Genomic DNA, 13,004 nt, shown 5'->3' with positions numbered 1-13,004 from the left:
ATTAAGAGAATAGAGAAGTTGGTATTCACATTCCTGTGGTGTAGTAAGATGGAGAAGTTGAAGCGGGAGAGCCTTTTTAAGGCTTGTCAGCATGGTGGGCTGGCCTTTCCCAATATTGAAGTTTTTTTAGGTCTTAATTATATTAAGACTGTGGTTACTTTGCTGGGTAAAGGCAATAAAGGTGCTTTTATGGCTAATTATTCTGCTGGATGGATGTTGTATGGGTTATGCTGGAGGAAGAGAGATGCGAGTGTGCCTGTGGCCTTTAAGTGTCCTGTTTGGTATGAGGTGATTGAGAAATTTGTGAGAAAGCATGATTTGTTGAGTGTGGGAATGAATGATTTTAGAATGACCAAGAATGTGGTGAAAAGAATGAGTGCAAATGAGGTAGAGTGTAATATTGTTGGGTTGAGAGGGAATGAGGTTTCAGATGCATGGAAGAAGTTAGATACGTTTGGGATGTCAAACAAACAGAAGGATGTGGTGTGGATGACTTTACATAATATTTTACCTGTGAGAGAAGTGCAGAAGAAAAGAGAGTTGATAAGAACAGATGTGTGTCCGAGAGTGGGATGTGGTGGTTGTGAGACTGTGAGGCATGTTATGTGGGATTGTGAGTACGCGTACAGTGTGTGGAAGTGTGTAGGTGGATTGTGTAAGGGTTTAGCAGGCGTGAATTTTGTGGATTGGCGTGTGGCGATGTTTGGAATTGGTGCGTGTAGTCGGTCTAAAGATAGAATTTTATGGTTGATAATGGCTTGTGTGATGGAGAGTTTGTGGGATGCAAGGAACCTTGGACTTTTCAAGAGGAAATCTTTATCAGTGAATGAATGTGTTAGACTTATTCTTTCAAGACTATACCTGATATATAAGTTGGACAGCAGAGGCGGTGGTGGCACAGATGCCGAAGGGATTTGGAAATTTAAAAAGTGGCATTACCTTATCAAATACCAGTGATTTTTTTTCTTTGTGATTCCTTGAAGTTTCTGCATTTGTGTTACGTAAAGGATGTTCCCTTGTGATTATATTTCGTCTTATACTACTGCTAAATAAATAGAACCATGATGATGAGAAGTTTTAAGTAGCAAAGTTTGGAGAAATTCATACTGTTTGCTAAAAAACTAAACTGAATGGTTTAAAAAAAAAAAAAAAAAAAAAAAATCTGTTCTTATCAGTTTAATATCTGATACGTCCCCTATCTGGGGACCATATATTAAATGGATTTTTAGAACAGGGAGATGGAAAAAGAGCTTGCTCTGTCCACTCCACGCATTGACCTGGTATTGCAGTATCTCCAGGACCGGTGCACCCCTTCTTTAATGCAGTTTCTAAAATCAGAAAGAATTGAATTCAATGTTTTTTGTTCATTTTGCTTGTTTGTCGGATTTTGGGATGGACTCTTTGGCTTTGCTTTTCTTCTCCTCATTGGATTTTTCATGTTCAAAGTTGCAGAAGCCAGATTACAAGCTCATTTTGGTTCAACTTCAGCAACTGTGCATTGCATTGCCATGTAATGTGATGCAATGCTATCTTTCTAGCTCTCCCTTTTTACTTCCTTTTGGATAAACAGACATATTAGGCAAGCATTTTGGAGCTTTCACCTAAATAACTACAGGTGGTGAGATAAGCTGCACAATATAATTGACCTTTCAGTATATTGTTGCACACACACCATCTATTTAGCAAATGCCCTTGTTATCAACAGCAGCCTTTTAAACTCACCTGAGCTAACAGGTATGTGCGCTGGTTACTCTGCTGCGCTTAAAATTTCTTTTTTGGTTTGCTACAATGCCTTTTCTGAAACGTTGTCTCCTTCTGCTGGAACACTGACTTCTTTCATTTAATGCCTGCAGACTATAAAAGAGAACCCAACCCAAAAAGTTTGGTTGATTAGTCTGTGGCATTCTGTTAAACTGTTGCTTATGGCGGTCTCTGTGAGCTTCTCAGCGACATTCAGCCAGCCAGGTATCCTGCCTGCAGTAGATGGAATGTGGCAATGGAACGCTGGCTGCGCGTGTCATAATAGGCTCTGAGCCTTTATATACCTGTGCACAGCAGCAGCCACCTTCAGTCTGCTGCTGGACAGCCAGCAGCAGCAGCAGCAGGAGAGGTATGTAATCAGGAGCCCTCCTGCTAAGGGTAGACAGCTGCTCGTTCCACCCCACCCCCCGCCTTAATTGGTTCTCCTCCCTTCCAACGGTGTTGAGGCGGGTGGGAACAGCAGGGGGTGAAGGTGCTGTGTTTAAAGAGGTGGAGTTATGCAGATCTAAAACGCGTGGATTGCAGCAGCAGCAAGCCGAAAAGCGCAGGCATGTAAGGGATCTAGAGGTTGACAACATGTCTTCTTAACGGGAGTCCAGGAGCTCATCTCCACAAATGGACTTTTCAGGATCCTTGGGTGGCTCCGTAGTTTGAAACCAATTCTGGTTATCGCTTCTCGGCCTTTTGGCTAAGATCAAGTGTAGTATCTGTTCTTATCAGTTTAATATCTGATACGTCCCCTATCTGGGGACCATATATTAAATGGATTTTTAGAACAGGGAGATGGAAAAAGAGCTTGCTCTGTCCACTCCACGCATTGACCTGGTATTGCAGTATCTCCAGGACCGGTGCACCCCTTCTTTAATGCAGTTTCTAAAATCAGAAAGAATTGAATTCAATGTTTTTTGTTCATTTTGCTTGTTTGTCGGATTTTGGGATGGACTCTTTCGCTTTGCTTTTCTTCTCCTCATTGGATTTTTCATGTTCAAAGTTGCAGAAGCCAGATTACAAGCTCATTTTGGTTCAACTTCAGCAACTGTGCATTGCATTGCCATGTAATGTGATGCAATGCTATCTTTCTAGCTCTCCCTTTTTACTTCCTTTTGGATAAACAGACATATTAGGCAAGCATTTTGGAGCTTTCACCTAAATAACTACAGGTGGTGAGATAAGCTGCACAATATAATTGACCTTTCAGTATATTGTTGCACACACACCATCTATTTAGCAAATGCCCTTGTTATCAACAGCAGCCTTTTAAACTCACCTGAGCTAACAGGTATGTGCGCTGGTTACTCTGCTGCGCTTAAAATTTCTTTTTTGGTTTGCTACAATGCCTTTTCTGAAACGTTGTCTCCTTCTGCTGGAACACTGACTTCTTTCATTTAATGCCTGCAGACTATAAAAGAGAACCCAACCCAAAAAGTTTGGTTGATTAGTCTGTGGCATTCTGTTAAACTGTTGCTTATGGCGGTCTCTGTGAGCTTCTCAGCGACATTCAGCCAGCCAGGTATCCTGCCTGCAGTAGATGGAATGTGGCAATGGAACGCTGGCTGCGCGTGTCATAATAGGCTCTGAGCCTTTATATACCTGTGCACAGCAGCAGCCACCTTCAGTCTGCTGCTGGACAGCCAGCAGCAGCAGCAGCAGGAGAGGTATGTAATCAGGAGCCCTCCTGCTAAGGGTAGACAGCTGCTCGTTCCACCCCACCCCCCGCCTTAATTGGTTCTCCTCCCTTCCAACGGTGTTGAGGCGGGTGGGAACAGCAGGGGGTGAAGGTGCTGTGTTTAAAGAGGTGGAGTTATGCAGATCTAAAACGCGTGGATTGCAGCAGCAGCAAGCCGAAAAGCGCAGGCATGTAAGGGATCTAGAGGTTGACAACATGTCTTCTTAACGGGAGTCCAGGAGCTCATCTCCACAAATGGACTTTTCAGGATCCTTGGGTGGCTCCGTAGTTTGAAACCAATTCTGGTTATCGCTTCTCGGCCTTTTGGCTAAGATCAAGTGTAGTATCTGTTCTTATCAGTTTAATATCTGATACGTCCCCTATCTGGGGACCATATATTAAATGGATTTTTAGAACAGGGAGATGGAAAAAGAGCTTGCTCTGTCCACTCCACGCATTGACCTGGTATTGCAGTATCTCCAGGACCGGTGCACCCCTTCTTTAATGCAGTTTCTAAAATCAGAAAGAATTGAATTCAATGTTTTTTGTTCATTTTGCTTGTTTGTCGGATTTTGGGATGGACTCTTTGGCTTTGCTTTTCTTCTCCTCATTGGATTTTTCATGTTCAAAGTTGCAGAAGCCAGATTACAAGCTCATTTTGGTTCAACTTCAGCAACTGTGCATTGCATTGCCATGTAATGTGATGCAATGCTATCTTTCTAGCTCTCCCTTTTTACTTCCTTTTGGATAAACAGACATATTAGGCAAGCATTTTGGAGCTTTCACCTAAATAACTACAGGTGGTGAGATAAGCTGCACAATATAATTGACCTTTCAGTATATTGTTGCACACACACCATCTATTTAGCAAATGCCCTTGTTATCAACAGCAGCCTTTTAAACTCACCTGAGCTAACAGGTATGTGCGCTGGTTACTCTGCTGCGCTTAAAATTTCTTTTTTGGTTTGCTACAATGCCTTTTCTGAAACGTTGTCTCCTTCTGCTGGAACACTGACTTCTTTCATTTAATGCCTGCAGACTATAAAAGAGAACCCAACCCAAAAAGTTTGGTTGATTAGTCTGTGGCATTCTGTTAAACTGTTGCTTATGGCGGTCTCTGTGAGCTTCTCAGCGACATTCAGCCAGCCAGGTATCCTGCCTGCAGTAGATGGAATGTGGCAATGGAACGCTGGCTGCGCGTGTCATAATAGGCTCTGAGCCTTTATATACCTGTGCACAGCAGCAGCCACCTTCAGTCTGCTGCTGGACAGCCAGCAGCAGCAGCAGCAGGAGAGGTATGTAATCAGGAGCCCTCCTGCTAAGGGTAGACAGCTGCTCGTTCCACCCCACCCCCCGCCTTAATTGGTTCTCCTCCCTTCCAACGGTGTTGAGGCGGGTGGGAACAGCAGGGGGTGAAGGTGCTGTGTTTAAAGAGGTGGAGTTATGCAGATCTAAAACGCGTGGATTGCAGCAGCAGCAAGCCGAAAAGTGCAGGCATGTAAGGGATCTAGAGGTTGACAACATGTCTTCTTAACGGGAGTCCAGGAGCTCATCTCCACAAATGGACTTTTCAGGATCCTTGGGTGGCTCCGTAGTTTGAAACCAATTCTGGTTATCGCTTCTCGGCCTTTTGGCTCAGATCAAGTGTCTGGACATCAGGTTCCTTGAGTGCTAGCCCTCGGCCTTCCAGCATCGCCACTCCGGTGGCTTAAGCTGGATGCTGCTATAGGGGGAGAGTGAGGAGGAAACGGGAAGGCGATTTCCGTGGCTGACTATGGGAGTCAAGCTGAAATTTGCTGGGACCGGGGACCCCCGGGTCAAGAATGGATTTCGCATTGAGATTTCCGAGGAGAAGAAGGGACATTTTTCCATGTCCTACCTGGTGAATGCCATCTTCTATGAAGCATTGAAGATTAAGAAGTCGGACATTCTTTGCCTGCAGGAATTTAGAAGTCATGGAAGGTATGTGCTGGTTCTTTCTACTATGGCTGCTTGCCAAAATCTTTATAGAACCTTGAAAGGCCATACTGAGAACTCCCTCCTAGATGGACTCACTTTTACTGTCCTCTATTCAAAGGGGGATGTTCCTGTTGTTGTGTTTATGCACAATCCCTTTATCCCCCAGGAGGACATTACTGTATTCTTGAGGAGGCATTGTACTTATGTGCATTTTTCCCACAAGATCTCGAATGAAGAAGGCTTGTGGACTGGCAAATACAAGTACTTTGTTCGTTTTGCTACAGACCCCGAGGGGCCAGGGGGCATACATTATCCTCCTATGAGTTTCTCTATTGGGAGAGACACTGGTTTCTTGTACTTTCCTGATGCTCCTTTTTTCTGCAGAAGATGTAACAAGTATGGTCATGTCCAGGAGTCCTGCAGGTATCCGCCAACCTGCAGGAGGTGTAACACGTCTGGTCATATGGCGAAAGACTGCAAGAACCAGGTAAAGTGTGATGCTTGTGGTGAGGAGGGGCATGTTCTTAGGCAGTGTCAAGCTAGAACCACTCCTAAGTCTTTTGCTCAAGTGGTCGCGGAGGGGCCTGCTGTTCCTTCGACTTCTACTAGGGTTCCACAAGGTCCCCTTCCGGATGTCGGGGAGGCAACTGCTCCCCAAGAGGAAGAGGATGGCACTCAGATGGACGACATATTTGAAGATGCCCAGCTTCAGCCTCCTGCGTCAGGAGGCTTTGACATGGTGATTCCAGAGGTGATGTCACCTTTCCCTCCACAGTTTGGTGTCCGTGGTGAGGGGGAAATGGACTTGTCCAATTCTCCTGTCATATCTTGGTGCAATACTGCTTCAGAGGAGATCGGGGACGGTGGCCAAGGGGATTTGTCTGCTGTCCGTTTCTCTGATGAGGAGGATCCTGATGTGGTCAAGAAGAAGCCAAGGACTGAGTGTTCATCCATTGCTGCCGTGTGTGATAGCCCGGTGGACTCTCGTGCTTACCCGTCAGATGTATTTTCTCCTGACATTGTTACATTTGGCATTCAGCCAGATGGTAATAGCTTTGCTTTGCTTGATGAAGGTTGAGTTGATGTTTTCTTTCTTTTTTTTTCAGGTTATGTGTGATCCCCTTTAGTTATGCCGCATCATTCTGGATGGGACATTGTGTCCCTTAATGTTAGGCAAATTAGATCTGTTACCCGAAGAACAACAGTTCTGGATTATCTAAAGGGTTTGAGTGCAGATGTCTATTGTCTACAAGAGTGTGGGATTACTGAATCTCCAGGGGATAAGGACTGGCCTTATGGCCAGTATGTTTGGTCGGGGTCCAGCTTTAACAAAAATGATGGTGTGGGGATTTTAGTTGGTAATAAGAATATTACTATTGATAGTTACACGGTTGTGGAGGTGGGTCGCTGCATTATTGTTTTTTTGAGTTATAGGGGGTGGAAGGTTAGAATGATTAATTTATATTGTCCTACTAAAAAAGAGGAGCGGCTTGCTCTTCTTGAGAAATTGAGTTTTTTTCTCCCTGGAAAAATTCCTACAGTTTTTGTTGGTGACTGTAATTGTGTCACAGAAGGTAATGTGGACATTACGGGAAAAAAGTTATCTCAACTTATTTCTGATTTTTCTTTCTTAGACGCTGCAATACTTGAGTATGGCATTCCACCACCGCCTACATATTATGCTGACCGTGGTAATATTTCATCGAGGATAGATAGGATGTTATTTTCCAAAAATATGGTTTGTTCAAGTTATGTTCAACATAAGGTACCTTTTTCTGATCATGAGTGTTTGCGTGGAGTTTTTAGTGCGAATGGGGACATGGTGTTTGGGGGTGGGGTTTGGAAATTGAATACGAGGTTGTTGGAGGATGAGGAGGTGATGAGTAAGTTGGAGAAAAGGTATGCAAGTTGGAGGTGGCGTAAGCGTGATTTTGGTAGTGTGCTTGAATGGTGGGATTGGGTGAAATTACAGTTAAAAACTTTCTTTAAAAAATGAGGCTACAAAAAAGCTGCCAGATATCGTAATAGATTTAATGACTTAAGTAGACGGATTGATTGGTTGCGTGGGTGTGTTAGGAAAGGAATGGATATGTCTGATCAGCTTGAGGTTGCTAAGAATGAGTTAAAATGTCTTCTGGATGAAAAAGGTAAAGAGATTATTTACCGTACCAAGTTAGAGCATTTGGAAAAGAATGAAAAGTGCACCAGGTACTTTTTTAAAAAAATGAATGGAAGGAAGTTGGATTTGAGTGAAGTGGTAGGTGAAGATGGATCTAGTGTGGTTGGGAAGAATGTGTTGAATGAGGTGAATGGCTTCTATAGTAAGTTGTACGATGAGAAATGGATTGATCCTGGACTTGTGTCGCATGTATTGAGTGGTATGGAGAAGAGACTTGGTTCGGATGAATGTGATGCTTTGTGTGAGGATGTTATTTTGGATGAGGTGAGGAATGTTGTTATGAGTGCTAAAAAGAATAAGACGCCTGGGAAGGATGGGTTGCCTGTGGAGCTGTATGTGAAAGCTTGGGAGTTTTTGGGTAAGGACTTGACTGAGGTTTGTAGGTATATGTGGATGAATGGTGTTTTGTGTGACAGTATGAAAGAGGGTATAGTGGTTCTTGTGTTTAAGAAGGGTGAGAAAAAGCGTTTGGAGAACTGGAGACCCATATCATTGCTTAACGCTGATTATAAGGTCTACAGTAAATTGTTAGCAAATCGTATGCGTGAGGTGATTGGTAGGGTTGTGGAGGATGACCAAGTGTGTGCCGTGCCTGGTCGGAGTATAAGTGATAATTTGTTATTGTTAAGGGATATGCTTGGGGATTGTAAGACTAGAAAGCAGAAGTGTATGGTGTTAGCAATTGATTTCGAAAAGGCTTTTGATAGAGTTTCGCATGTGTTTCTGTTTAAAGTATTGGAGAGGATGGGTTTCCCTAGGGTTTTTCTGAATGGAGTTAAGTCTTTATATGATTATGTGTCAAGTGAGTTTTTAGTGAATGGATGGTTGTCTGACAAAGTGATGATTAGGTCTGGTGTAAGACAGGGGTGCCCTATGTCCCCTGTCTTGTTTGTATGTGTGATTGAGCCTTTGCTGTGTTTAGTGAGACGTGAGAAAATGATGAGAGGATTGTTAGTGCCTGGGAGTGGTGGTAAGCATGTGAAGGTGTTAGGTTACATGGATGATGTTGTGATGGTGAGTGAAAGTATGGCTTCAATGAGTAGGGTGAGGTTGCTTTTGGATTTTTTCTGTGGTGCATCAGGTTTTAGAGTTAACTGGACTAAGTGTAGTTTCAAATGCTTTGGAGATGACAGTATTCGTATGGAAGGTGTTAAGTATGAGGAGAGTGCAATTAAGGTTTTAGGGGTATTTTTCAATGATGATCTGAAAGGAAATGAGAGTTGGGACGAGTGTGGTATGCGTGTTGAGCGAAAATTGAATTTTTGGAGAATGAGAGATCTTTCTTTGCGGGGCAAAGTTCTAGTTATCAAAGCAGTGATCTTACCCATTCTGCTTTTTGTGGCCATAATTTTTCCATCCCCTTTTAGGAAAGTGAAGAGAGTTGAGAAAATGATTTTTTCCTTTTTCTGGTGCAGCAAGATGGAGAAGCTGAAGAGGGAAAGCCTTTATAAGGCCTGCCAGCATGGTGGTTTGGGATTTCCTAATGTTGAGGTTTTTTTAGGGCTCCATTATATTAAGACGATTGTGGTATTGTTGGGTAAAGGTAATAAGGGTGCATGTATGGCAAGTTATTCTGCAGGATGGATGTTGTATGGGTTAGGTTGGAGAAAGAGGGATGCGAGAGTGCCTGTGTCTTTTAAGTGTCCGGTGTGGTATGAGGTGATTGAGAAGTTTGTCAAGAAGTATGATTTGCTGAGTGTGCCGGTGGATGAGTTTAGAATGACTAAGAGGGTGTATAGGAAATTGTGTGCAAATGAGGTCGAGTCTAATATTGTTGGTTTGAGAGGGAATGAGGTTGCGGATGCTTGGAGAAAGTTGGGTATGTATGGGATGTCCAACAAACAGAAGGATGTAGTGTGGATGGCGTTTCACAATATTCTTCCAGTGAGAGACGTTCAAAAGAAGAGAGGTTTGATTAGGTCGGATGTTTGTCCAAGAGATGGATGTAATGGTTGTGAGACGGTTATGCATCTGATGTGGAATTGTGATTTTGCACAAGACGTGTGGAAATGTGTAGGGGGGTTGTGTAGGAGTTTGGCAGGAGTGACTTTTGTGGATTGGCGTGTGGTTATGTTTGGTATTGGTGCAAGTGGACGTGTAAAGGAGAGAGTTTTGTGGTTAATTATGGCTTGTGTGTAAGAAAGTTTGTGGGATGTGAGGAATCTTTGTGTATTTAAAAGGAAATCAATTACAGTAAATGAATGTATTAGGATTATTCTTTCTAGGCTATTTTTGATTTACAAGATGGATAGTAGTAGCGGTGGTGGAACAGATGCCGAGGGAATATGGAAATTTAAAAAGTGGAGGCATATTGTAAAATTTCAGTGATCTTTTGGTTTATATTAATAAGATGTTCTTCTTTCTGTAATATTAGGTTACTTTATGCTTAATAAATATGGCCATGATGATGAGAAGTTTTTTTTTGCAACAGTTTTGGTATATCCTACTGATTTGCTATAAAACTAACCTGAATGGTTTAAAAAAAAAATAAAAAAAAATCTGTTCTTATCAGTTTAATATCTGATACGTCCCCTATCTGGGGACCATATATTAAATGGATTTTTAGAACAGGGAGATGGAAAAAGAGCTTGCTCTGTCCACTCCACGCATTGACCTGGTATTGCAGTATCTCCAGGACCGGTGCACCCCTTCTTTAATGCAGTTTCTAAAATCAGAAAGAATTGAATTCAATGTTTTTTGTTCATTTTGCTTGTTTGTCGGATTTTGGGATGGACTCTTTGGCTTTGCTTTTCTTCTCCTCATTGGATTTTTCATGTTCAAAGTTGCAGAAGCCAGATTACAAGCTCATTTTGGTTCAACTTCAGCAACTGTGCATTGCATTGCCATGTAATGTGATGCAATGCTATCTTTCTAGCTCTCCCTTTTTACTTCCTTTTGGATAAACAGACATATTAGGCAAGCATTTTGGAGCTTTCACCTAAATAACTACAGGTGGTGAGATAAGCTGCACAATATAATTGACCTTTCAGTATATTGTTGCACACACACCATCTATTTAGCAAATGCCCTTGTTATCAACAGCAGCCTTTTAAACTCACCTGAGCTAACAGGTATGTGCGCTGGTTACTCTGCTGCGCTTAAAATTTCTTTTTTGGTTTGCTACAATGCCTTTTCTGAAACGTTGTCTCCTTCTGCTGGAACACTGACTTCTTTCATTTAATGCCTGCAGACTATAAAAGAGAACCCAACCCAAAAAGTTTGGTTGATTAGTCTGTGGCATTCTGTTAAACTGTTGCTTATGGCGGTCTCTGTGAGCTTCTCAGCGACATTCAGCCAGCCAGGTATCCTGCCTGCAGTAGATGGAATGTGGCAATGGAACGCTGGCTGCGCGTGTCATAATAGGCTCTGAGCCTTTATATACCTGTGCACAGCAGCAGCCACCTTCAGTCTGCTGCTGGACAGCCAGCAGCAGCAGCAGCAGGAGAGGTATGTAATCAGGAGCCCTCCTGCTAAGGGTAGACAGCTGCTCGTTCCACCCCACCCCCCGCCTTAATTGGTTCTCCTCCCTTCCAACGGTGTTGAGGCGGGTGGGAACAGCAGGGGGTGAAGGTGCTGTGTTTAAAGAGGTGGAGTTATGCAGATCTAAAACGCGTGGATTGCAGCAGCAGCAAGCCGAAAAGTGCAGGCATGTAAGGGATCTAGAGGTTGACAACATGTCTTCTTAACGGGAGTCCAGGAGCTCATCTCCACAAATGGACTTTTCAGGATCCTTGGGTGGCTCCGTAGTTTGAAACCAATTCTGGTTATCGCTTCTCGGCCTTTTGGCTAAGATCAAGTGTAGTATCTGTTCTTATCAGTTTAATATCTGATACGTCCCCTATCTGGGGACCATATATTAAATGGATTTTTAGAACAGGGAGATGGAAAAAGAGCTTGCTCTGTCCACTCCACGCATTGACCTGGTATTGCAGTATCTCCAGGACCGGTGCACCCCTTCTTTAATGCAGTTTCTAAAATCAGAAAGAATTGAATTCAATGTTTTTTGTTCATTTTGCTTGTTTGTCGGATTTTGGGATGGACTCTTTGGCTTTGCTTTTCTTCTCCTCATTGGATTTTTCATGTTCAAAGTTGCAGAAGCCAGATTACAAGCTCATTTTGGTTCAACTTCAGCAACTGTGCATTGCATTGCCATGTAATGTGATGCAATGCTATCTTTCTAGCTCTCCCTTTTTACTTCCTTTTGGATAAACAGACATATTAGGCAAGCATTTTGGAGCTTTCACCTAAATAACTACAGGTGGTGAGATAAGCTGCACAATATAATTGACCTTTCAGTATATTGTTGCACACACACCATCTATTTAGCAAATGCCCTTGTTATCAACAGCAGCCTTTTAAACTCACCTGAGCTAACAGGTATGTGCGCTGGTTACTCTGCTGCGCTTAAAATTTCTTTTTTGGTTTGCTACAATGCCTTTTCTGAAACGTTGTCTCCTTCTGCTGGAACACTGACTTCTTTCATTTAATGCCTGCAGACTATAAAAGAGAACCCAACCCAAAAAGTTTGGTTGATTAGTCTGTGGCATTCTGTTAAACTGTTGCTTATGGCGGTCTCTGTGAGCTTCTCAGCGACATTCAGCCAGCCAGGTATCCTGCCTGCAGTAGATGGAATGTGGCAATGGAACGCTGGCTGCGCGTGTCATAATAGGCTCTGAGCCTTTATATACCTGTGCACAGCAGCAGCCACCTTCAGTCTGCTGCTGGACAGCCAGCAGCAGCAGCAGCAGGAGAGGTATGTAATCAGGAGCCCTCCTGCTAAGGGTAGACAGCTGCTCGTTCCACCCCACCCCCCGCCTTAATTGGTTCTCCTCCCTTCCAACGGTGTTGAGGCGGGTGGGAACAGCAGGGGGTGAAGGTGCTGTGTTTAAAGAGGTGGAGTTATGCAGATCTAAAACGCGTGGATTGCAGCAGCAGCAAGCCGAAAAGTGCAGGCATGTAAGGGATCTAGAGGTTGACAACATGTCTTCTTAACGGGAGTCCAGGAGCTCATCTCCACAAATGGACTTTTCAGGATCCTTGGGTGGCTCCGTAGTTTGAAACCAATTCTGGTTATCGCTTCTCGGCCTTTTGGCTAAGATCAAGTGTAGTATCTGTTCTTATCAGTTTAATATCTGATACGTCCCCTATCTGGGGACCATATATTAAATGGATTTTTAGAACAGGGAGATGGAAAAAGAGCTTGCTCTGTCCACTCCACGCATTGACCTGGTATTGCAGTATCTCCAGGACCGGTGCACCCCTTCTTTAATGCAGTTTCTAAAATCAGAAAGAATTGAATTCAATGTTTTTTGTTCATTTTGCTTGTTTGTCGGATTTTGGGATGGACTCTTTGGCTTTGCTTTTCTTCTCCTCATTGGATTTTTCATGTTCAAAGTTGCAGAAGCCAGATTACAAGCTCATTTTGGTTCAACTTCAGCA

General features: G+C 43.2%; 4 non-coding genes and 2 pseudogenes across 4 annotated transcripts; all 6 read left to right on the top strand.

Annotated features, from left to right (window-relative positions):
- The first annotated feature begins 1,103 nt into the window (after positions 1-1,103).
- LOC141150604 (U2 spliceosomal RNA) lies at positions 1,104-1,314 on the top strand (annotated as a pseudogene).
- A 1,115-nt stretch (positions 1,315-2,429) lies between these two features.
- LOC141273911 (U2 spliceosomal RNA) lies at positions 2,430-2,620 on the top strand. The gene has a single exon (XR_012322212.1). It is a non-coding gene; the product is annotated as a U2 spliceosomal RNA (small nuclear RNA).
- A 1,115-nt stretch (positions 2,621-3,735) lies between these two features.
- On the top strand, positions 3,736-3,926 carry LOC141273910 (U2 spliceosomal RNA). Its single transcript, XR_012322211.1, has one exon. It is a non-coding gene; the product is annotated as a U2 spliceosomal RNA (small nuclear RNA).
- A 6,110-nt stretch (positions 3,927-10,036) lies between these two features.
- Positions 10,037-10,216, top strand: LOC141150569 (U2 spliceosomal RNA; annotated as a pseudogene).
- A 1,115-nt stretch (positions 10,217-11,331) lies between these two features.
- On the top strand, positions 11,332-11,522 carry LOC141273909 (U2 spliceosomal RNA). Its single transcript, XR_012322210.1, has one exon. It is a non-coding gene; the product is annotated as a U2 spliceosomal RNA (small nuclear RNA).
- Positions 11,523-12,637: 1,115 nt separating this feature from the next.
- On the top strand, positions 12,638-12,828 carry LOC141273907 (U2 spliceosomal RNA). Its single transcript, XR_012322209.1, has one exon. It is a non-coding gene; the product is annotated as a U2 spliceosomal RNA (small nuclear RNA).
- Positions 12,829-13,004: the final 176 nt, after the last annotated feature.

This window comes from Phyllobates terribilis, unplaced genomic scaffold (assembly GCF_046119375.1).
Source record: "Phyllobates terribilis strain yellow unplaced genomic scaffold, ASM4611937v1 Scaffold_5__5_contigs__length_657084704, whole genome shotgun sequence".
Classification (NCBI taxonomy): domain Eukaryota; kingdom Metazoa; phylum Chordata; class Amphibia; order Anura; family Dendrobatidae; genus Phyllobates; species Phyllobates terribilis.
The sequence above is the reverse complement of the archived record's forward strand: the minus strand, read 5'-3'. Positions and strand labels throughout refer to the sequence as shown.